The sequence below is a fragment of the Notechis scutatus genome, chromosome 2 (genome assembly GCF_049901735.1).
Source record: "Notechis scutatus isolate UNSWTSFEM ecotype Mainland chromosome 2, rNotScu1.2, whole genome shotgun sequence".
Classification (NCBI taxonomy): domain Eukaryota; kingdom Metazoa; phylum Chordata; class Lepidosauria; order Squamata; family Elapidae; genus Notechis; species Notechis scutatus.
The window spans coordinates 91,416,348-91,439,787 of record NC_142010.1 but is presented as its reverse complement, the minus strand read 5'-3'; the positions used below and the strand labels follow the sequence as shown (position 1 = coordinate 91,439,787).

The window sequence follows — 23,440 nt, the reverse complement described above, 5'->3', positions numbered from 1 at the left end:
AGTTCAAGAAGACCCACATTCATATCTTCCTGTATCTAGAAAACCTTGACTGGATGTTCCTGAGAAAGTTTACTCAGCCTAACCCTCTAATGGTGGCTACAATTGTCTCCTTGCTTTTAAAAAAAAAAAAAATACAAGAAATAAATACAAGAAATAAATATAGTTGAAGAAATTCAAACTATGTCAAAGGCAGAAAATAGTTGGGAAAGTTCTCAGAATCTGTTGCTCTACAACAATTCCATTTTATGAGCATGTACCCAACAGGAACAGGATGTTTGGCCAGGCGTTGTTGATGCTCAGAATAAACAGAGATTGCTTTTGATCTTGTGAATATTTCTCAACACTGAAATTGAGATCAGTAGGAATTCTGCTAAGGGGTAACAAAGATGTAGGCTTCTTTCCTTTTCAGTGTCAGCTTTGGTGGTGGTTCTGCATTTTTGTTGTTTTTATGGCAAAGGCATGGCTTTTGGACTATGATAAAATTACTGTATATATGCCTATTCTACCTAAACCCTTCCTGGCTTTCATAAAGTGGACACAAATTGTAGCTGCGCTCAGAGTAAATGTAATGGCTGATCGAACAGTGGACTTAAAGAAACATTTCAGCCACCATGGGAATGTTAGATTCGCTGTGCTTGGCTGAAATAAGTCAGATGTGAGATAATCAGCTTGATGATTGTCTGCTTAAAGTTGGATTCCATAGCCATATAAACAAAACTGTGGTTTAGCCATTCTTTGACCAAGAAACCTGTTCATGCCTTTTCCAATGATACACATTGTGTTTGGAAGCAAGGGCTAGATGTAATTCCAAATTACAGGTCAGACCCAGGAGGCGCTGAGGGAATTAATGTTACAATCTTCTCATCTTTTGGGGGGAGACTGACTTGAAAGAAACAACTGTAAGATAAGCCATGACCTGGGGATTCATTTCAGTTTCTTTGACTTTCCTACGTAAAGATGGAAAGGGAGGATTTGATTGCATGCGGCTGAATGAAGAGGTGAACATAAGATCAAGCAACACTTTTTTCCAGGGAAAAGCTAACATCCTGTGTCAGCCTGACTAGGGCTTGAAGTATGGTAAACAGAGCATCTGTCATAACCGCATCCTGACACTGCTGTCCAGCAACCTCCGTCATCAGGAACAAGCACTTCACAACAACTTGACAAGAAGCAGATGGCAGCTTCAGGGGCTGCAGCTCCAATCCGGCTGTTTGGCAGCCTCTCCTTTCTCTCTGCTCTAGGTTTGGTCCTTGGAAGCTCTTGGATTGCAGCATCCTCACCAGCTTCCTCCCATCAACACAGCAAGGGGTGAGCATTGTGCCATGAAGATGGAGGGAGAGCTAGAAGCTAACTATAGCACAGGTAATCTATGAAGCCAACTTCAAGCAGAGATGCAGCAACCGTCCAAAAAGAACAAGAAACATGTTTCTTCTTCTTCTTCTTCTCCCCCCCCCCCCCAAAGCTATCACATTTGTTAAGGAAAAAAATGGCAAAGAGATTTTTGTAGTATTTTTCACTACCCTGAACGGTAGTGCTGGTTAAGATATCAGCAGGAATATGCTTTGCACTTGAATGCCTGCTGCGATAAGAAACTTTCCAGTTACCCAAATTTCACAGGGTTATATGCCCTCCTGTATATGCTGATACACTTTCCTCATATTATCAACAATCAAATCCTCAAGAGCTCTGCATTCACAAGCCTGTACTTTTACTATAGCGGAGCCTTCACCTGAGTTCTAAATCCATAGTTAGATTGGACAGATTGACAGATTCAAGATTCAGATTCAATCATTTGAAAATTATATATATCTCAAAACCTCGAATGGGTCAACGCTCTTTGTTTCAGGACGCTTGCCAAAATGCATCATATTCAGCCCAAGAATAAATTTGGATTGATGAATGAAAAATAATAGCTAAATTTGGGAATGAGCTGCAATGAGTCAAAGGGAAACCAAAGGGCATTATACCACTGTTCAAATAGTTTCCAAAAGAGAGGAATCTGTAAATGCAGGGGGGGGAAATGAAGAGCAGGGTTCAGGAATTATTTGTTATTGATGGTGGCATCTGCAGCTCTTTTTCCTCACTGCAACTTCTTTTTAAAAAAATGTCTCCTGAATCACAATGTTGATAAATTGGTATTCAGCTAGGGGCAGGGGTCCCCAACCACCGGTCCGCGGACCAGTACCGGTCCGTGGAACAAGTCCTACCGGGCCGTTAGCTTGCTGGCGCCGCCATCTTTTTGATGAAAAAGTGCTTCCGGTGAGCTTTTCCGGGTAGAAAGCTCACCGGAAGCACTTTTTCATCAAAAAAGATGGCGGCGCCAGCTTCCGTGAGCTTTTCCGGGAAAGCCATTTCTACCCGGAAAAGCTCACCGCAGCTATGGCGCCATCTTGATGAAAAAGTGCTCCAGTGAGGTCACCGGAAGCACTTTTCATCAAAAAGACAGCGCGCGCTATGTGCCGGTACCGGGCCGCGCCAAAAGGTTGGGGATACTGGGCTGCGTAAAAAAGGTTGGGGATCACTGAGCTAAGGAATCATATGATCGTTTAACTGGCCAAGCTTGTGTACATTGACCTGTGTTTTGGACTATGGCTATGGTGTTACTTACAGTGCACATCTGAATTGACACAGTATCACTTCCTATTCTCTTGGAGCTTTAGTAACTTTCATTTCTATAAGAGAAAAGGGGATGGGCTACATCCCTATATAAAACACTAAGCCTGGATTTCAGTATCATTGAACAAGTCAGACTCTGCATGCTAAGACATAAGGCTCATCTGTCATGCTGTGTCAAAAACCAACCAATGAAGCATATTATGTCTTAGTTCTCTGTGTAAATCAGGTCATCGACAGGTGATAGAGAAACATTGTATGGGATGTGGCAGGGATCTTGGAAAGGTTCAGGTTATCCCAAATTTAATTCCCAGACTTGGTTATGGCAGCCTTCCTTAATCAGAGATCTTTTGGATGTATTAGGACTTCAAATGCCTATGCAGCTTGGTTGTAAGCTTGGAAGTTATGGCAATTGTACCACAGGAAACTTGGAAACTGCCAGCTGGGAAAGGTTGTTTTAGAACAGGCTGAGGAATTCTGGGAGTTGAAGTCCTCACCTTAAGGTTGTTGAAGTTGAGAAAAACATTGCTTTAGACAGAAGTATTACAATGAAATGGTTTGTTCTGATACTAATGCAGTGCAATCGTGTGGATGGTGATTTTTAGGAGCATCAACTGCCACAGCCAGGCAGGTGGCTGACCTAAAAAAGAGCCTTAGATTGTCCAGTTGGCTGATTCACATAAATATCATATGAGATGGATGTGGATATTGATGGGACTCAATGACGTATGAGAGAGAAAGCCCTGTGTGAAAATCACTGTGGCCCAGAGAAAAGTTTCTGTTTGGCTAAAGGCTGAAGCCATCTTCTGAACCTGGATCCTTCAGTTGATTTGGGCCAAAGTGTCTGGATATTCCTAGACATTCTGGAAGTTGCAGTCTTACTACACCTGGATGGAACCAGGCAGAAGAAAGGTCACCCCAGACTACAGTCAGATGATCCTACTTAGAAGTCTTCTGCTAGGAAAGAAGGAAGCTTATAAACTTATAAAATAGGAAAACTAGGAAATAACTACAGCACTTCCCCCACCTCTGAGATCTGGTTCACTTTTTTAGTTTGATCAGAACGGGATATTTATTATACCCAGTCCACGCTCAAACCATTATTATACTACAAAGCTGCTCATATAAGATGAATAGACTGTGCTGGATATGTATATCTATATATTAAAGTATGAGCTCAGCATGAGTGTATGGAGGGGTTTGTTGGTGTTCATATGAGCAGCATACAAAAAGACCTGAGCAAAAATAAAAGTAATATCCGGGAACAAGATCAGCATTACCTATTGCATCTCAACAATTAGCCTATAAACAATGATACCCTGGCTTCATGCTCTATTAAAATATATGAAGTAAAAATAACTGAATGAAAGTAATGTTCTGAGCAAACCCCAGTCACAGCCCTCCTCCTCCTCCTGTGACCAGGTAAACGGAGCTTGTTTTCTGCTCCTCTGTTTCTGTTCCTTGGAAGGCTGATTCTTCACTCTTCCCCCACAAAGCTGCTGCCTCTCATCCACATGTCAGAGCCCTTCCTGTAAGAAACAGAGAAGAGAACTGTCAATCACCAAGAATCAGAAACCCTTATATCAGTCACCATTTCTTTACTTGTTCTGAATATTGCCATCTAGACAGTCTTGATATTAATACAGCCAACCTGGGAATTCTAGGACTATTGACAACATTGGATATATTTTTTTAAAAAAAGCAACATGACATTAAAGGGCAATTCAAGACTGCATGATGAAGTCAGCAGGAGTTGAGCTTGACAATAGATTGTCTATCTTTGGGAAGTTATGGGAGAAAATGTTGTTTACATAGATGTGAGGTAATAGGTCACCCTCATCAGTTTCACATAAGAAATGCCTGGATTGTGGTCAGAACTAGACATGGAGCTACTTATTTCAAGTACTTTTGAGGGCTAGAAGGTTGGACCAGCTCTATTCCCAATTTTTAGTCCTTTAAAAAAAATCAATCACTATTTGTATTGGATCAGGACAGAAACCCATCAACTCTACATGAATGAAGCATATGCCCCATCACCACCAGAAATGTACTCAGCAAGCAAAGAAGAAATATCTCCCTATTGCTTTCTCTAGTACTTACCGCTGCGACACATTTGCCTCTCGATGTAAAACCTTTATTTATTTGTAACATGATAGTAACTGATAGACATAAATATTTCAAAATAGTAATATAATATATAGTGCAAACTATAGATAAAACCCCAAAATTTTCCACAGTAATATGAAGTGAAGTCTACAAACAGGTTGATTAGCTGGCTGGTCCATGTATGAAAAGCTTCAATTTATATGAATTTGCAGACTATATTCATGTATTTGGAAATAAGCCTCCTCAAACTCAATACTTGTAAATGTACGATTATGCTGTGAAACACAAGATTGGATGAGCTATTAGACTTGCTCCTGTTCTCCTTCTCTCCCCTCCAGTAACTGGTGTTTTTGGATCCGTACAAAGTATTACCAACAGAATCTGTACTAAAGATTTGCTGATAAAATGAATCCAGGGATAATGTGAGTCACAGTTTTATTTTCTGGGCAATTGGTTTTCCCCCTCCCCCCTCAGAATGGCTTTTTAATGCATAATTCTCACCCCCTCCCCCAAGAAAGAACCGCTTTTCAAAGAAAAAGTGCTTTTGGCAAGAAGGAATTGATCTGTTCCTTTGATGCTCTGACAGCTAAATGGTGTTACTGCCCCAATATACAATCTCCAGCAGACATAACTATATGAAGCCAATTGGATAAAGTCATCCAAAACTTTGGGGTGTGGCATCATCAAAATGCTGATGACGCCCAAGTTTATCTCATCATCCCATACCATGAGGCAGTTGCTGTCCCTGTGCTTGGAGGATGGAAAGATCTGGATGGAAGAGAACAGATGAGCATGGAACCCTAATAAGGTAGAAGCATTGTTTATATAATGGGGTTCTCTGCTGACACTAGAATTGTCTTTGGAGGGGCAGGCACTGCCCTTGAAAGATCATGTTCACAATTGGGTGGTCCATCTGCTCCTGTTTGAACAGCAAGTGAAGGACGTGACTAGGAGGACAATTGCCCAACTTTAGCGAGTGCACTTTTTCAACTCTACCTGGTGCAAGAAGACCTAGCTAAATAATTCATTCAAGTGTTATCACCTATTGACTGAATTATTGCTTTACATGGGACTACACTTGAAGAATGCTTGGAAACCACAGCTGATCCAGATTGTATCGGATCAGGTAGCTACTGGCTCCCAACATTTGGAATATGTAAGGCTCTGCACTGATTATTGATCAATTTCCAAGAGTGATTTAAACTGCTGATATTGAACCATAATCCTCTTCAAGTCATGGCTTCTCCCAAATATATTGGCTCAACTTATCAGATTTGAAACAAGGTGACTGGCCCAAAGTCACCCTTCTGGCTTTCAGGCCTAAGGTAGGATCAGAACTCATACCTTCCAGGTTTCTAGCCTGGCTCCTTAACTGGTATACCAAACTGTGCTGTCCATCTCATACTGCAAAGCAACTCTTAAGTTGCTTTATAATGGACACAAGGGATTGAACATAGAACTAGCATGTTTCCCTTGCTCTTGCCCCTTATATGCAGATTCCATACCCATTAAATCACCTGAAGTGGAAATTCTGTCAATTTTTTTTTTTTGAAAAGTTCCATTAGAAATGTATAATATAAACCATGACACCAAAATAAGGTCTTGCTGAACCAGGTCACCAATGGAAAAATAAAAAGAAAGAGACCGTATTTATCTACATTCAAGATAGCCAAGAGCATAAGTAGCAGTGAGACCTATGAAATTTAAAAGACCCCCAATTGATTCTCTTTTTTTCCCCTTTCAAAACTCTCCGAACAGAAAGCAGCTAATATTATAAGCCTGTTCTAGGTTCAGCAGAATTTGGCTCAGATACTGTTCCTGTTTGATTTCCGTCCTATCCCTCCCTCAAAGCTAGCCATGAATGCAACCCACAAGGTTCTATGGAAAAACAAACACTCCCTTGATCCCAGGCCCAAATCAAGTTCTCAGCTGCCTGCCCTTGGGAAGTTGAAGTCATGGGTGGATTGTCCCCGCGTTCCCTTAGAATGGAGTGCGGCTGGGCATCCTACAGTACTTGGAGCAGAAGCATCCCTCGGGAAGTCATTCCAGTTCTGATGCTGGGTGGGAAAAGTATTGAGGTCATTCGAGATAGTTTGTAAATAGTCCTACAGTTATCTCCGCATTCTGTGGGAAAGATGGGCGCTCATTTTTCTGCTCAAGATGGTGACTATAAACGGAACCTTTGTTCTGAGTAGAACATTGTGTCTGCCTTGTGAAATTCGTGAATTGCTGCTGCAGCAAGTCGCCATGGGAAGAGAGAACATAGTGCTGGCTGGCCTGTCTCAGCTTCTCCCAAACTTAAACCATCTGCTTAAGCTGTATTCCTAACCTAAAAGTTATGCGAGATGTAGCCCCAACGCTTTCGTCAGCACAACTTTAGAGAAGATCAATGCATTTCAGTCCTCTTCTTGCGCAAATGAAGACACCTAGTGAAATAGTGACAGCTTTCTAAATACACTCACTGAAACACCTCAGAGGCAAGTGGGGAGCTGATGCGTGTCATATCTCTCTGTTCATTTATATTATAATATGCAGAGTGCCTTTTTTGGTAGCAAATAAGTCAGCTGATCTGTTTGTCCAAAAGATGACAAAGATAGGGAGAAGCAGCACTGGAATATTAGGAATACTGGTACTCAAATAAATCTGCATATTGCTTGCCTTTACAGCAAGGGTCTTCAAACTTAGTAAGTTTAAGACTTGTGGACTTCAACTCCCAGAATTCCTGAGCTAATATGACTGGAGGAGGAATTCTGGGAGTTGAAGTCCACAAGTCTTAAAGCTATCAAGTTTGAAGATCCCTGCTTTAGAGAGTGGATAGAGGAATAGACCAATTGTTCATAAATAGGTATTGGCATAGGTTAAGGATACATAAAAAATATGAGTTATCCTCTACTGAAAGGCACACTATGTTTTTCAATGGTATATCGTAAGTCCCAAACACCAGGCAAGGTCAGGAAAAGGAACTAGTTAGGACAAAGTAAAATTTAATATAACAATTTACATTTAATTTGCCTTAAACTAATGAAATACTATTAACGTGACTATTCTGTATGTACAACTGGATATTGTTTGGTTTTTCTCCCTGTTTAATACTCTTCTTCCCCAGAATCAGAGATCCAGGAGAAGGAAGTGGCTGACATTTGCCATTCCCTCCTTCATTTACCTAGTCTTCCACAAGTTCAACTTCTACAAGAATTGCAAACGTTCATCCCGAAGATTAGTGCAAAGGAGGTTCAGTCCAGTTCCATTGAAACAGTGGTTAAATTCTATTTCTTCCAAGAAAGTGATGAAAACCTAGAAAGTTAAAGCTAGAAAGGGGCAAACTCACAATATCCAACAAGAACAATCTATTTGTCTCATGGTGTCATAGCCTCCCCCATTTGTCTCCTGAATAAATCTTCAGGTTTACATGTTGCTATGACTGAAGAATGAGGCTAGTTTATCAAGATCCAAGATTGGCAGTCCAACTAAGGTATAGAAGGAAGAGTACAGTAGGCCCTGACAACTGTCTAAAGCCAAATAAGGAGGTGCAAACAAAAACAACCACAACCACGGATAGGGTGGAAAATCCAGTGTGAACACAACATGGTTGGCTAGGAAAATCAGAAGGGGCATAAGGAGGCACACTCCTGAGCTGTTGGCCCTTGCTAAAAGAAAAGTTAGGATTTAAGGTTTGCAAAAAAGGCCCATGCTACAATTGGCTTGCTATATCTGTAAGCCCACTTAAGTAAGTGAGCCTTGGTTAAGCATGCTAGCATTGTTTCTCACTTCAAAGGACTAAGAGGGCCAATTATTGGGATTGGTTGCTTATCAATTTAGATCGCAGCCCTAGGTTAGGATTGATGGTGCTCACATTTTCTAGCCCTGAGCTTGAAGGCAAGGAATACATTTTTATCCTAAATTCCAGAGTCATTTTATAGCATTTCAACTGAAAACAGAATTCTGTCTTATTCTGATTGGAGGAACTATACAAGCTCATATTTAGCAATTTGTCACAACAATCTGAGGTTGCTTCGGATATTTTTGTGCATGGGCAAAGATACATGAGCAACAAAACACATAACTCCCAAAGAGTAACTATGATATGCAAGCTTATGCACTCAAAACTAATAATCAGAAAAGAATTGGATGCATAATTTGAAATGTTGCATGGGATCACACACATGCTAAATTTTACATGCATATGCCTTTTAGGCATGTAATCTGCATCTGAATAACAAACCTGTCTTGTCCTGAATTGCCCCCAGTTTGAATCCTACTTCAGTCTAGCCACTCTATGCATCTGATAAATTTTGTTGCAGCTCGCAAAAGCTTACGTCTTCCAATTTGTTCCTTGGAAGAGGTGCTTCTGCGTCTACATACAGGGTGTACCAAAAGTTAGGCCCCATAGGCCAATCGCAACATGTTTTATTAATTAATATTTTTTTTCCAGAGAAAATCTTTATTGTTTACGAATGTTCAAAAGTCATGGATCAAAGGAGTAAAGAAGCGTTTAGAAGAAAATAGCAACCCATTTTTGAACACTAAATGTCACGTAAGAATAACTTGCCTGTGGGGCCTGAGGTTTAGTATACACCCGGTGTATTCTACATTGGTGTGTTAACATAGAAGGATAAAAATGCCTTGCAAAGCTATCCTAGAAACTCAGGAGTTCAGAAGTCAAAGGAAACAGGGTTAGAGAGCACTATTTATCAGCCTCCTGCTCTACTCCACGGTTTCTGGTTTCAGATCAAATGCTTATGAGAAAACAAAGCAAGATCCCAATCAAGTCCCACAGTCGCAGGCTGATTAACCCTGAGTTCAAGCCCAGACCCTTAGAAGGACTATAAATAGCTCTGCCTTTTCCTTTCCCATCCTCCCTGCAGGAGCTGAGAAATGCCTGCCCTTTTATGGTCAAAATGGCAGATTCCTGGAGCTGCACAGTCCAGATCTCCCATCCTGGGGCTTAGCCAAGGGGCCCAGAGGGACGTAGCTGCTGCTTCTCCTCCTCCTCCTCGAGTTTTTTGGGATAAACTGTAACGCTAAGAACAAAGAGCAGGTTTTCACAGCCTTGATGGAAAGAGGATGCAATTTGGAACTAGTGCTTAGGAAACAATGATTGTTATACTGGCTCCCCTTTTTCTTTTCATTTTTCCCTTGCCATCATCAGGATTTGCACACAATTTCTGGGACCAGACACTCTGTTTTAGCATTGTGATCAAAAACTGCATTCTCTGCCGAACTTCAAAGGCAGCTTCCCTCTCTGATTTTCTTTTAAATACAGGACCAAATTAATGTCAAACAATGTGCAGTGAGGAGACACCTAGTGCTGTGTAAATAAACAAGGGATGTGATGTGAACTTGATGAGTTATTTATTTATTTAATATGAGGGTCAGGGCTGTGCAGATAGATTCATAAATATTTTATGTAGTTGTTTTCTGTAATTATTCCTCCAAAAACAGGCAGTCGGCATTATATAGAATTTTCATTGTTTCGATTAAAAAACGTTTTTACTTTTGTAAAGAAACTGAATGCATTGCATGCAATGTGATAGATCATATGTAGTTTCATCGAAAAAGGAGAAATACATACATACATACATACATACATACATACATACATACATACATACGCACACACACACACACACACACCTGAATAGTCAGGTTAAAATGCATATGGTTAAATGTAAATGGCAAAATGCACATTTTATCCAAATCCCACTTCAAAACTGATAGAAAGAAAAACGGTTCTTTTTCAGTTTGGAGAAAGAAGTTCAGGGATTTAGGGTGTGAAAATATAGCAGGGATGGGTAACCAAAAATGGCAGTCGTAACAACAGCTGGAAGACTGCAGGATGCCCATCCCTTATTAATTGTGGATTATATAAAAAGCAAGGAGTGGAGAATGAGAAAACACTGGAGTGAAGAACAAAGATGCTCCTCATTCTTTTGTTTTCTGAGGTCTCACGTGGATAGCAAACCCATGGAAAATCACTGATGGAGAACTATGAGGAACAATGAGGTGGAGAGAATGATTGGGAAGCCTAACCCCGAACCCAATATGTTAATCTGACACTTCACATATCTTAAATTTGGACAATAGCTTATGAAACAAGTTCTAATAAAACTGGAAACAGGAAATCTGAGAGAAACTAAAATGGAGATTCAGCCTAGTATATATCATATTTTGATAGCATATGTTATATGCTGATATACAAAACTTTGCCTCCTAGAGTAAAAGTGTTTACATTGATAGATCCTTCAGTTAAAAATGAAAGTTTAGTCAAATGTCTATGGAGATTCTCAGTCATCCAGATCATGGTTGTCCCAAAAGTGCGTTTTTCAAAAGACAACTGGACTTTGTTTTTCCTTGAAGATGTTTCGCTTCTCATCCAAGAAGCTTCTTCAGAGAAGAAGAATGGATGATAAGTTGAACATCTTCAAGGAAAAGCAAAGTCCAGTTGCCTTTTGAATAAGCACCGCTGAGATAAGTTTAGTCACTTCAGAAAGCAGCACTGGTGGTAGAAAAGGGTTTAACATTCACTCTAGCTACTTTGGTGGTATAACCCCAGACCCAGAAAGAAACTACTTAGCAGCACATAGATAACTATATTCTGGCTTATGACAGTAAAACTACATCTTAAACCCATAGTAGGGAATAGGGGTTTGTATGAAATTGTGGAGGGAAGGAATGCTCCAGCAAGGAAAAAAAAAATACTTGTCAGAGAAAAAAACGAAGCTTTTCTGTCCTGCTGCTTTTGGACTGACCTTGTATTTAACCCAGGGCTAAATGTCTTACTCCATAGCCAGCAGTCTGTAACATAAATGGGGCAGCAGGACAAGAAAGAAAGAACTGCTGATCTTAGAACAAGAAAAAGGATGAGAGCAATTCCCAACTATCCAGTACAGGACAAGATGTGCTTTCAGTGACTGACAGCTCCTTCCTATGTAATTTTTTTTCTCATCACTTTTCTATTTGCCTGATTCTCTTCATTCCAAAAAAAGTCTTATTTTCGTCGCTCTTTCAATATTCCCACAGTTATCTACCTGAGTGGATTGTCATTTAAAATCTCCTGAATCCTGGAGAATGTTAAAATCCTGGACAATTTAAAATCTCCATTGTACCTCATTTGTTTGAACTATATAAAGTCTCTTAGCTAAAGGTGTTGACAAAGACATGGTTTTATTTATGTTAGTGTTTTAATACAAAGAAACCAAACATTTTGTCTGCAGTTATTTGAGATCCACTAGTGTGTGTTTGTATGTGTGGTGCGTGTATGTGATTTGGGCATCTTTGAACCACGATAAGGATGTACAATGTTTTTAATCAAAGCAGGAATATTTCCAAGAAAGTACTTAAAAGATTTCATGTGCCCATTTTATATTTGAGGACAGTGGCATTTTTGAGATATTATTATTTCATTACACCCATTTCATATGGAAAAGAGAGTAAGTGGGTTGATATGTACATCCTAGAGATGCACACTTTAAAATGTGACATATTATGGGGGAACTATGGATGAAAATGGGGACAATTTGCTTATCAGAGTTCTGCTTTTATAACAATTCTTTATTTTAGAAATAGAAAAAAACCCCTATTTAAACCACTAGAAACCAACCACTAGAAACCAAGAAGGCTTCTAGTTTTGAAGCATGTGAACAGGGGTGTCTATAAATGACATTTCTTGCTTGTTTACATATTGCATTCCTAAAATAAAGGAAATAGTTAGCAAGATTTGTTTCCCAGTAAGGCTCAGTTCACATCAGGAGGTCCACTGGGGAAGACTGCTCTCTTTTTGATTGGTGACCTCCATCTGTTCCCAAAGACTGAGCAAAAGAACAAGGGGAGTATGAAAGGAAGTCCCTGGAGAAGGTCAGAGCAATCCTGATAAAATCCATGTGACTCCCAGTTTCCTGCACTTGGAAAGACTGTGGCTGCCAAGACCGGACATAAGATGAGTCCTTGGTGATCTCTGAGTTTGGTTGTTTGCTTGAAGATGACATCTCCAATGGACAACCCAGTGGACACCTTCAGTGCTAGAAGGGAGTGGGGTTTGCTCTCTGTTAAATGAACCCTCAGTGTTTTTCCCTAGGTGAATACATTGCCTGCGTTCTATTGCAGCAAGCACATAGCACAAAGTTACAGAACTAGGAGAAGAAATGGTTTCGATTTAAGTTTCCAACTTTTAGGAGTCTTGATATATAGAGACAAGATGCATATAGTTTACTCATGTGAAAGCTCTTCTTCTAGGATCAGGACTTTACAAAAAACCAAATCCCAATAACATTTTGCTATTCTGGCAAGAACATAGAAGAACACGCAAATACTGAACTGAGAAAGATTGTGAAGCTATATTTCAACCTCAGAGATTCCATAATTCAACAAATGACACTGATATTATATATTTCATTCTGTCTCTCTCTCTCTCCCTCCCCCACTCAATAATTTTTTCAATATTTTACACTGACAAACACATAGAAACAGGTTCCTGTTTTCCATGCTTTAGAAATGATATTGGTAAGTAATAAGTACGCAATGACTTAATGCAAGGCATTCACCTTTCTCCCTTGAGAATTTAAAATAGTATTAACAGTGGAGTTGTAATTGGCAGGGATGCATAGTAATAGCAATAAATAGGCAAATATACAAAATAGAAAAGTAGAGAAAACAGTTTCACCAGGGGGACTGGGTCATAAATAGTGTCCTTTATACATAAAGACAAGTAGAGGATATAACAGATCTTATTAGTTCAGGTTTATAGATCCCAGTTTGTCAATAAGGCCACAGTGGGACAAAAAGAACAATATTCTGTTCAAACAAACATGGTGGTCTTGGGTTTGAGATCAGTAAATATTCTAGATGCAAATTCTGATTTGGTTTGAATGGTTGAATCTGATCCCTCTCCTCCACCTCTTTGAGAGTTGCTTCTTTTCATCATCCCAGTTTCTGCTTGAAAGAACAGGGGAGAGAAGGGCAAGCGGGAGGATGGTTACAATTCTTATTTGTAAAACACTTCCTTTAATGGGCAATAGGTAAACTAAGACTAAACTTTGCTGACTTTCCTGTAACTGCTTCTTGGCTCAAATGGCAGCGTTATATATGGGAAGAGACTGAAAAGGCCTCCCCAAATGACCATAAATAGATGATGGAGCAGAAATGAACTCTTCTGAGTAATGATAGAATATGGTCCGATATGATGCCAGTTCTGTGTTTTTCAGGGAGGTTGGAAGAGCTCTCCATAAATGGCACAATTTTCTTGTGGGAAGAGTAGACAGCAATAAATAGGGATGTACTTCCCTTTGTACTGGAATCCCAAAGTCTACTAATCACAGCCCTAGTTCAAATTAGTTCAGTTAAGGCACATTATGAATTCAGAACTTGTAACTGACACCAAAATCAAGCTCACAATTCTTTTTACACAAGTCCATTTTTGGGTGCAACTGCATACATGTGTGGCCAGAAGAGGAATGAGCTGCTAGGTTAGAACACAACTTTCTAGAAAAACCCTAAGAGTTTACCTGCCTGAGACAACTTGACAGAAATATAAAGTCACAAAGTATATGTTTGGGCAGAGATTTAGGGAATGCCTATATGTAGTTTAAGAAAGTATGAGATAATTTTGGACTTGACTTGCAGAATGAAGTAGTAAAGGCTACAACCATAGAAAAGCTACCCAGTGATATTAGAACAGTGCTACAAGTTGTGCCAGGAACTTTATAGTTTTGAGTAGGACAGCCCTATGCAGAGATATGCAATCATGGATGAAGATTGTTTAGGCACCTGCAGGATGAAAGACGCAAGGAAAACCTGATTTGCTATTGGAAGAGGACTAGTAAAGATTGAGAGAAAAAGAAGAAAGGGACGACAGAGAATGAGGTGGCTGGATAGAGTCACTGAAGCAGTAGGCGTGAGCTTAAATGGACTCCGGAGGATGGTAGAGGACAGGAAGGCCTGGAGGAAGGTTGTCCATGGGGTTGCGATGGGTCGGACACGCCTTCGCAATTAACAACAAAAGTAAATAGAGAAATTCCTAAGAAAGAGGAAAGTGAGTAATCCATAGAGAAGACCGTGTTAAAAGAAACACAGTAGTTTAATAAAAGGAGCAAAGAACTAAGATGGGGATCTGAGAAGGAGAAAAAAATTATGTGGCAAGGTTGGCCATAAAGCACAAACCTGAACTAAACAGACCTAGAAAGGGTCCCAGATCCAGATTTTCTGTTAATCTCCAAAATGCAGTAATGGTAGAAATACCAGCCACGGTAAATGGAAGGAATATCTTTGGTCTGATAAAGACTGATACTGTAGCACTCTAGCATACCTTTATCTTGTGAGAGGTTCTCCAGGGAAGCAGGTTCTCACATACATTTTGTGGAAGACACAAATTTTACTTTCGGTGAATGCTCAGATGGCAATGAAAGGAATCACAAAAGGTATTATTGACGGGGTGCTTATCATCTCTTTTGTTATGTGCCGGCACAAATTTCCCCATATTTTGACAGCTAATTAGCCAATTAGCCAATAAAAAGGGGGCTGGGAGAGAAGCAAACAGAGAGGTGCTAACAAAAATAAAGAAAGGAAAAGACTGAGCAAGGAAGGGAAAAGTTTCTCAAGCGTAAAGAGAAAGCTGAGGTTAAGGCACAACAGAAGTAGAGCTAGTGTAACATCAGAGAACTCTGATGTTTTACCAGGGGACAAAGAATAGTTGGAGCTGATCAAAGTATGTTTTCAAATTCTTCTACATTTGTCCAATGGAAGAAGCCCACAGAAAGCAGTGTGAAGAATCAGCCTTAAAAATAAGTAGGAAGAATCCAGAACCAAAGGAAACAATGAGGACCATTCAACTGTAAGTATTGAACCTACGCCCCCCCCCCCCAAGCCTTATCGTAAATAAGGCTGTGTGTGGCAATGCACTTTGATTTTGAGACCTGCCCTCAGTCACTTCTATAGGGTTGATCCTAAGGTCAGGGGGCAGGTTGTGAGTCAAATCCAGGTTTAGTGGCTCAGAAACACTGAGAGTTTTGTACTCAATTAGAACGTTACGGATGCAGGTACGCCTGTCTTATAGCTTAAAGAGCAGAAATGTTAAGCAAATGGAGGAGATGGTTGTTGGGCCTTCCTGGAGTTGTTTTTTGTGGACTTGCAATACTGTGGGTCCAGGAGAAGGGATTTTCAGGTGGAGATCCAGGAGGAGCAACAGGACCCCAGAGAGTGATCTGTTAAGTGAAGTGGCTGGTGAGAAGGATTGCAGTTTGCAGAAAACAGAGCAAAGTCAGGGAAGGCAGCTTGACAAAAGCGTTGGAAGCCAAAAGTGATTTTTCTCCCCTCTTCCCATCCTCCTCCCTGGGAAAGAAATGAGCCCCAAAGTGAAAGCACATAAAGAAGCTGAGAGAGGGAGGGAGGGAGGAAGTGCCACAGATAAGACACCGTAAAAAGCTCATTTGAAGTTGTTTGTGCAAAACTGTATATGCAGAGTTTGTTAAGGGTGGTGTCGTGTCTACATAGCAGAGTAAATAGAGAACAATGGTGTATGCCAATCTGGAAAGTTACTGGCCCTTTTATCCATCTACCAACAGTTTCTCCAAAGCACTTTTTAAATAGCCAGAATCTCAGTCCGCAACCTCTGCTGAAGTCCTTTAGTAATTTGGTTGTGAGCATTGGAACTGCGCAGGATCATGCCTCCAGACTGCTGAGTAAAGAAAGTAGGATATTCTCTGTGTTTTAGGCAAACAAAGAAATAAAACAAGTGTCTTAAGACTCTGGTAGGCTTTATGAGCTTTTCAATAACTTATTTTAATGTCAAACCGCCCCCCCACTCATTAAAAGAATGATTAAAAGGTGAAAAAAAAAATTAGCCTCAGGCCCCATGTCACTACAGCTCCTTTTGTGGCTGTTAGCTACCTCAGAATAGTTTAATTTAAAGAAAGGCAGCTCTGCTTTGCTGTTTTTACAGCAATGCACTTTGGAGAACTTTATCTGCTGTACTTAGCAGACAACGAAGAGCTTCACATCCTTGCTAACCAACTGCGGATCAGAGATTTGGCAGAAAATCCTGACCTTTATTTTATGAGACATAAGTAGGTGAATTACATATAATATTTTCCCCCGACAGGAATTCTTGAGTCAGCATGGCCGTTCTTAAGAACTCTGAAAAAAATTCATCTAGTGGAAAGTTATTTGCTCACTTCAGTGACAAATCTTTAGGTAACCTGCTGATCCCTCTGGACAGAAGAAAGAATAAAAAATTCTATCCAAATATTCAGTGTGACCCTCTCTTCCAACACAATAGTGTTGTCAGAATCAATTTGTTCTTAAATCTACGTAAGTATCCAGACTCCAAGTTGTTTGAAATAGCACCCATGACCAAATTTGATGTGAATTAGGGGGAAGACAAAGGAAATGGATCATTTCTTCTTCCAGTCCTGTTTCTTGAATCTCATTGCAAAGCAATCCATTTATTTTAATTTCATTAAGTCAAATGTTTACAGATTTGGAACAAATTTACCATAGCCGTATAGAGAAATTACAGGAACAGAAGCAAAAACATGGCAATATATTGTCATAAAATTTGAAATTGATAAATAAATGGCAAGAATGAAATATATTTTAAAAATAGTTCAGCTGAACCTTGCCTTTCCCAAGCCACAGCATTGCAGCACAGGTAGAAAACTTCTAGCTCTTTTAATTTGATTAAAGTTTCCTCCAGGAGCTTTGGCAGCCTGGCCAATGAGAAGATATATAACCAGCTGTAAGGGATTCTCGTACCCTGTCTATGGGGCCTTGCACCCAGAACTCCCTTTCTTCTCCTCGCCGATCTCAAACTTAAGCAAATTTCATCTAAGACAGACTTAATGCATCTAAGGAATTCCTCAAGCCTTTTTGTCTCAGAGCCACTGCTTTCTCCAGCCTTACTTTATCCTAGTTGAGAAAATCCAGCCTGCCAAAAACGTGATAATATGTCTCTCAGAACCCCTCCTTCTTCTGTGCTGCTCAAATGTTCCATTCTTCTTTTTGGCTGACATTTTATTCTTATCTATTTATTAGATGAATTGGCTGTGTTTTGCTGTCCAATAGTCCCAAGCTAGCCATTTCCTAGGTTAAACTTACAGACAACTTCCACTTACGAAAGGACTGCTATAAAGCTATTATATTGAACGTTTTAGTTACATACAACCATTCGTAATAACAAATGCACGCACTACTTTGTGATGCTTTGTTGTGAATAAGGTTTGGTTCAATCATTTCAAAATGAAGGCAAATTTCCATAATATTGAAGTGCAAGGTGGAGTGCTGATGTAAGTGCTGCGCATGATTTTGCTGAAAAAAGTATTGAGGAGGGAAGTTATTTGCCAGACTAAACACCTAATGAAGAAGAAACAGTCTTATTTGGTAAAGGACCTACATTTTGAAAGAGGAAAAGAAAGCGGACCAGGGCATTAGGTATGAAAGGATAAGCTAAGGTTATTGGGAGTAACATATCCAGGATTTGCAAGCTCAAGTCTTTGTGTATTGCTTCTTAAATCTAAGGACCCTTCGCTATATCATCAAGGAATCTCTTCCTGTTCCTTGGAAGGCCAATGTAAAAGCTTCAGTTACAATTACCATCTTTTAAAAAATGGTCCTTGAACCATTTTGTCCCTATTGTTGAACAGTATTGCTTGGCCAAGAATATTCCTCTCAATATTCTCCTTGTGCTTGACAATGCACCTGGACATCCAAGCACTTTAGCCGACATTCACACCAATGTAAGGGTCATATTTTTATCTCTGCTACTCCATACTGCTACTTCAGCCAATGTATCAGGGAATCATAGCCTTCATTAGGGCCCAATATTCATGGTGGGCTTTCTACAATGTCATGTTACACAAGATGATGAGAAGAGCTGATGGAATGATAACATCTATGATCCCATCAAAATTATTGCTGATTTTGGGGTTGAAGCAAAGCAGCCAAATATGAAAGGAGTGTGGAACAAATTGTGTCCCCAGTTTATACATGCTTTTCAAGAATTTACAGCTGACAGCATTGCTAGAGTCAGGCAAGTTGTGTTTGGTATATTGGTAATCAAGTGCAATTAGACATTTGTGAAAATGATGTACTCAGCTCCCATGCTGAAGAACTGACCCATTGAGAATAGAGTAGTAGATGCTAGCAATTTATGAAGATGGGGACCCAAAAACTCCAGAACCAAAAATGTTGTTGATGAAAAAGTTAGCTGAATCTTTGGTCTCTTTGAAGCAGGATGGCAAAGTTAGAGGCGCAAGATCTCGATATAGAGAGGTTCATCAAGTTTACAGGATAGTTACTAAGAGTGTTAGCTGCTACAAGTCAATTTATGATGAGAAAAGGTAAGCTCTGTCCAAACCTCCTTTGATGTTTATTTCAAGAAATTATTTCCAGTAGTAACGCACCCTCCCCCCCAGCAATAGAATCAAACCCTTTCCAGCACCAGGCCAATATATACTATATATTAATACACACATTTGACTAATTGATGCTAAATAACTGTTCTGACTTACCCACAAATCAACTTAAAGGCAACTTAGGAATGGGCCTTCTTCAAAAGCCGGGGACTGCCTGTATACTAGAAGAACATATTTTATTTGACTCTTCAGCCCAAGCAAAAGCCAGTGACACCAGACTATGGAATAGCAGTCATAACCTTTTAAGAATATGGACATGAGTAATGTTTTCCAATGTTTTCCAATGACAGCCCAGTCACAAGGAGAATGATATTGCCTTCACTTACAATCTTGTGAAACCAAGGCATTCAGATTGCAATTTTATTCATATCTTTCTGGGATTCAGCCACATGTGGATGCACCACTAATTCTGCATAAGGTTTTTTTGTACCTTTCTTATCACTTACGACGATAGCCCCCATCCCCAGATACCGGTAATGGTCGGTGCAACTCTTCCACCAATAAAGTGTAGTAAAATGAAGTTACACTGTCCTTTAGAAATACACGCACTATCTCTGGCACAATGTAAGTTAACACCATTGCATCCATTCTAATGAATAGATTCAGACATAAAGTTTATTATAGCCTAGGAAAACTTCCTTTATAAAAGATAAAATGCTGAAAAAAAGGTTATATGCTCCAAATTATATGAAAAGGTAGGTTCGCATCCATGCTCCTTTCTCCAGTATTTGAAACAAATTCTGGACCTAACCTCAATATCTGTGATTGGGCATCACAGCAGTGAAAGGTCAGAGAGATGCAATTGTCTTCCATTGAGCCACAATGCAGATCATAAAATATGGAGACAATTATTCCATAGGAGGTGGATGGCTGCATTCTATAGTCAGTGTTTAGGCTAATATTTTCAAAACAGAAAAAAAATTGTCAAGACATTAAAACCTATGAGCATTTTCATAATTATTGCTACAGCAGCTTTCCCCAGCCTTATGTCTTCCGGATATAAGCACAGGTGTCTAGCAATTCTTAACAACTGCAGTATCTGATGAATATTGTCTGTTAGCTTGAAGGAGGCTAACTTATGTCAACTTGTACTTTCTTTCCTGCATTATGAGCTTAAAAATGTTATTTGAATTCAATCATAAATCATTTCTGATTTCACTCCTATGAAATCTCACACCCAGAGTTGATTTGAAAGGTCTTGCAAAGTCATATATGCTCAATTCTTGGCTGCTTCCCTACATTAAAAAAAAAAAAAGAACAGAAAAGAAATAGCTAAACAGGACTAATAATGATTAGGGTCACTCAGTCTTGGGAAGTACATCTGTACTTCTTCCATGACATTTTATGAAGAAGGATAAATTGAAATGTTGTTTTGGAAAAGTCGAGGAAAATGAGGAGGCCTTTTATTTGATTTTCATCAGAATCGGAATAGTTTTCTGAGCCATTTAAAGTTGTAAATGTGATTTATAAGCTGTTCTTTTTTTAAGAAAAGTAGGATGGGGGAAAGAAACTTAAATGATTTCCAGACCCCATTTTCACAAGTAGGAAAGGAAATATTACTCTCTCCAGGAACTATTTAACATTGTACCCCGTCTAGACACACAGACTTTCCTATAAATAATTGCTTTGGGAAAGCTGAATATGTATGTGCATGTTTTTATTTCAATACAGCAAGAAAAGAATTCCCTCCTTGTCAGCTGTCTTTTTTTGGCTTCAGTGCTCTAAATCCTGACACCACATTTTCCTATCAGCTATTAGCATTTTGAAAGAAACATCAATACTATTGATATTGCTACCTATATTCTAATGAGAGAGAAAAGAAAGAAAGTGACCAGATATCAAGGTGGTGAGCAGAGAGGTAGCTGTGTATCTGAGATGCTCTAGAAAGAATTGCATTGATCTATTAACAACAACAAAACATATTTAATGTCCACCGGCATGTTAAAACATTGATGATAGAGGAGAATATTTGTAGTTCAGGATTGAAATGAGGGGTCCTTGGTGCTCTCTGAGCTTGGTTATTTTCTTGCAAACTTTTCATTAACCAAACTAAGTAACATCATAACTAGCACCGGTGACGTTATCTAGTTTGGGTAATGAAATATCCGCAAGAGAACAACCAAGCTCAGAGACAACCAAGGACCCCTAAAATGTTGCTGTCGAGAGCAAAAAATCAAAACAAAACACAGTAAACAACAGAATCCCTTGCTATGAAATATCTTTCCTTTCTGCTAGAAAATTTGGCTGGCTGATTATTCAGGGATGGGTTGAATAGTCAGTATCTCCACTTCTGGTTCTGGCTTGGATCACATTACCAGAAGTGACACAAATGGACAAAACCAGACACTTTCCCCACTGGGTTGTTTAATGCCTGTGAAGCTTGTTGCTGCTCTAACATTAGCAGTACCTCTTCTCTAGGTTGGCTCCACCTTGGCAACAGAGCCCCATGGGAAGACATAGTGATCTATTGCCTTTTTCCACTGCAGTGTGGGAGGTGAGGAGGACAGTCTCGGCTGGAAATACTTCTGGTTTTTATTTTCCAGCCTGGAACACATTCTCTGGAACAAACAAATACCAGAGCAGCTCTACGAGACATCTGCATTTTAGAGTCTGCCTTTGTAGTGTCTGGCAATCATCAGAGATGAAGGGCTTTATCTTCCTTTGAAAAGAACAGGGTCACATCAATACTAATTTTTGTAGGCATTTTGTGCTTGGTGCACAGCATGGGAGGATGGCGGTGAGAAGCAGGAGCAGCTATAAACTGAACAGTCCTAAAATCAAAACCATTTCAGTTTTTTAACTGAAATCTTTCTGCTCTTTCCCTTGTGCTCTGCAACTCTCAAGAGAATAACCATCAGGATTCTCAAATAAAGAGATACGGTACATGTCATGGTACTACTAAAAATGAAAAAATAAATCTTATTTGATACCTTCTTTGTTTACCATTTCCATCATCAGCTCTCAAACTTTGGAAAGGAAAGGAGACTGGCAAATATATATAAAGATGCTTCCCACACACAGATAACCCCGCTGCTCTAATTGCTTGAGATAGGTTTTTTATTTTCCCTTCCTTTCCATGAAGGGCATCCCAATCTTCCTTTTTTCTGGTAAAAAACAACCTCCACCTTGAAAATTTATGCGATGAAAAATTAAAAGCAAAATGACTTTATGCATGTAACATTATCTATAGTCTAAGAACAGAAAGAGGAATTCAGGCACAGACCATTTGTTCCATCAGAGTATTCCATATTACCCAAATAATGATATAAGTAACTAATGCTGTAAGGCCAACTTAACACAGATGATGGAGAGAGACAAAGAAATACAGAGAGACAGAGAGAGAGAAAGAGAGAGAGAGAGAGATTTTGTTCTGCAAATGTTCAGCAGTTAAAAACATACCTGCATTCAACAGGTGGAAATCTCTGCCCATACCTGTCATAGGCCAGGCCCACGGAATGGATGGAGAAGATGGGGACTTTTTCATCTGTTCAAACTCTAGAGGGGCTACTGGAATATCCAAGTCAACCACTTCTCTTTTAAGCGGCTGGCACAAATGGTCCTCTTTCCTCACTGCTTAAAATCTGGAAAACCTTTTACTTTTACCTTATATGAGCTGAAAGATGATGCTGGATGGCTGTCGGCCACATCTGTCAGGAGCCCCGAGCAGACCATTCGCTAAGGCTCGGTCACGTGACACTGCTGCCTTGACCTGCAACAGTTCAAGCGAATGTTGGTTTTACCCCCTAAGGAAGGCGTGCTTGACAATTTTCATATTTCTTCTAAATTTGGAGATTTCAGACAATGCTCAGAATGCCAGAGACCCATGTGGAAGTCATTAACGCTGGGAAGGAGGGAGGGAGAGAGAAAGAAGGAAGAGGGGGGAGAAGCTGAGGGAAGGCAGGGAGGGGGGCAAAGGAGTGAGGCCTGGATGCTGTTGCCAGCTACATGCCTGGGAACATAAATGAACTCACTCAGAGAAAGTTGTTTGCAATAATTTGCTTCCTCTCCAGGTCTCTTATCCCAGCACATGCTTGAAGGGGATAAGTTCTATCCAGTCAGTGACAAATGCAGCAGAAGCAAAAGGAAAAATAATATTCAGAAGGCAGTATTATTTTGAATCCATAGGATGGAGTCACTCCAGGCAGGCTGCAACCAAAAAGGTTCAAAATCTGAAGAGAGAGAAAGGCACTTCCCTAGCCTGGCTTGAGTTACCTTGTGATTTTTTTTTTTATATATTCAATGAATCTGAAGACCTGAGGAGTCAGGCCCCATATACATTTAATAAACAACAACAGCAACAATTGCTATGGTTTATCACA

At 39.8% G+C, this 23,440-nt stretch overlaps 1 long non-coding RNA gene across 1 annotated transcript; it reads right to left on the bottom strand.

Moving 5' to 3' along the window:
- Positions 1-3,873: 3,873 nt before the first annotated feature.
- Positions 3,874-22,718, bottom strand: LOC148132133 (uncharacterized). The gene is made up of 2 exons (XR_015747623.1): positions 22,521-22,718; positions 3,874-4,142 (listed from the first exon to the last, which is right to left on the bottom strand). It is a non-coding gene; the product is annotated as an uncharacterized LOC148132133 (long non-coding RNA).
- Positions 22,719-23,440: the final 722 nt, after the last annotated feature.